Genomic DNA, 2,500 nt, shown 5'->3' with positions numbered 1-2,500 from the left:
ATCATATCATGTATATTTATAAAACTTGAGACTTCCTGTCTGTAGAGGGCGCTCCAGGAAATTGACCTTGACATGCCATCCTATAACGGGTATCTTTTTAACACGTCATTGATGCGATGCTATTGTTTACTCATCACATCCACCAGCCAGCCGAATAGCACAGACCGTACCAACACACACATACACACACACATACACACACACACACATCTATGTGTAAAGCTTACAGTCTGATTGATAGAATTTAGTGGAAACTTCATCATCAAAATGGCTGTCTAAACACAATAAGAAAGAGCTGAGTGGCGTCAATTTCGTTCCTTCTAAATCAAAAACAAAGCTTTTATTTAGAGCAATATCCACTAAACGTTCTCAAAGCGCTTTACAATTGGTCCCAAGCCACCTGTAACACTTAACATGTAGGACGAGACATGAAGAATATTAGGCGATATAACAATATATTTTTTGCGACAGAGATAATGCTGTTGACGACCGACCAGGTACTCATTTTACACCTGAGTAAGATGAGAGAATGTGAGTGAAGTGCCCTTCCAAAGAATCAATTATGTACTGCTCAGAACGGTGTTCAAACCTTGGACCTCCCGATCCGAAAGCGAGTGTCATACCACAATGACTACATAGCCGCATATAGATATGGATGGGAGCGCGTTTAAAGTGGTTCTACTGTACTTATCTTTTGCTGTCTAATCATAAAGTCTTCATATACATGTTATGTTTATATTTTAATACGTCAGCACCCTATCTGCTTTGTGTCTATAAATAGCCCAGGATTTTGTCCTATCAGTGGTATTATAGTTATCTTGTTTCCCGTGATAATGATTGCTTTATGAATGAATATAGAGATTATGAGTCTTCGAGACAACGATATATATATATATATATATATATATATATATATATATATATATATATATATATATATAGAGAGAGAGAGAGAGAGAGAGAGAGAGAGAGAGAGAGGAAAGAGAGAGGGAGGGAGGGAAAGAGAGATAATGAGAGTGAGTGAGGGAGAGAGAGAGAGAGAGAGAGAGAGAGAGAGAGAAGAGAGAGACAGAGAGAGGGAGAGAGGGAGGGAGAGAGAGAGAAAGAAAGAAAGAAAGAAAGAAAGAAAGAAAGAAAGAGAGAGAGAGAGAGAGAGAGAGAGAGAGAGAGAGATATTTCAATCGTTTTGAACTGGGCTGATAAATTACTTTACACCATCGTCATAAAACACATCCTTTCTCTCAGATCTGTTGTATTTTACGATGTCTATAAATAGATTATCTCCGATAGCGTTGTCGCGTGCTTTCAACTCACCGCCTTATGGGGCTTTATTTCCTGCTTGCATGTTATTCTTGGTTATCGTGAGTGGCTAATGTCGATAATGATGGCGATGATGATGATGATGATGATGATGATGATGATGATGATGATGGTGATCATGATGATGATGATGATGATGATGATGATGATGATGATAATGTTGACGACGATGACTTTTTATTTTTGTCTTGTTTTCAGGATAATTTTTGACAAGATGAATGTCATGACGTCATTTTAATCATCGATATAATTTGAACAGGACGAGTTTTCTGGTCACAATTTTTAAATATCATCTCTCTCTCTCTCTCTCTCTCTCTCTCTCTCTCTCTCTCTCTCAATATATATATATATATATATATAAATATATATATATATATATATATATATATATATATATATATCCCTTTAGTTCTCCTTCTCTGTTTCCCTCCCCCCCCCCCCCCCCATCCCCTCTCTCTCTACCACTCTTTTTCCATTTATCCTCCTATCTATCTCCTTCTCTCTCTCTCTCTCCATCTCGCTTTCATCCTCTATTTCTCTCCCTCTCCTTCGCTCTCCTCTCTCTCTCTCTCTCTCTCTCTCTCCCTCTCTCCCTCTCTCTCACTCCCCCCCCCCCCCCCCCCCCTTCTCTATCTTTCTGTTCTGACACTGTTACACAAACATTTGGGTGTTGTAGGGTCTGTCTCGTGAAGACGAAATTGAGTTTCGCGTCAAAGGGTGCGAACAACAATTATAGAATTAGTGTAGCCACCCTTGCACTTGCAACGACACACAATGTGTCGGGTGAAAAAAAATTTGTGTTTTTGGGAACCTTTCCCTGCTATTTTTAGGTTGTTATTCCAGTTCCTGTTCCGCCATTTTGTTCTGGATGTGATTATGAAAGTGTTAAAGCACTCAGCTTACGATCAACAGTCGCTTGTTCGAATACACGTGTGGAAAAAACTTGTTTTTTGTTTTGTTTTGTTTTTGTTGTTGTTGGGTTGGGGTTTTTTTCTCGGGCGGTGGGGCTTGTCTTTCGTTTGTTTGTTTGTTTGTTTGTTTGTTTGTTGTTCTTTGTTTGTTTGTTGTTCTTTGTTTGTCTTTAACCGTCTTAGTGACACCCAGGTAGAAAATGAGTTGACACCCCAAGCAAAATGTCATTGAACACCTTATTGGGTATTGCCCGACGTGTGCTTATTGA

At 39.0% G+C, this 2,500-nt stretch overlaps 1 protein-coding gene across 6 annotated transcripts in view; it reads left to right on the top strand.

The window, feature by feature from the left end:
- LOC144959050 (dual specificity calcium/calmodulin-dependent 3',5'-cyclic nucleotide phosphodiesterase 1B-like) overlaps window positions 1-2,500 on the top strand; it is a 675,925-nt gene that overhangs the window by 466,922 nt on the left and 206,503 nt on the right. The window lies entirely within an intron of this gene.

The sequence above is a fragment of the Berghia stephanieae genome, chromosome 13 (genome assembly GCF_034508935.2).
Source record: "Berghia stephanieae isolate SIO BIC M18660-M18661 chromosome 13, UCSD_Bste_1.3, whole genome shotgun sequence".
Classification (NCBI taxonomy): domain Eukaryota; kingdom Metazoa; phylum Mollusca; class Gastropoda; order Nudibranchia; family Aeolidiidae; genus Berghia; species Berghia stephanieae.
The sequence above is the reverse complement of the archived record's forward strand: the minus strand, read 5'-3'. Positions and strand labels throughout refer to the sequence as shown.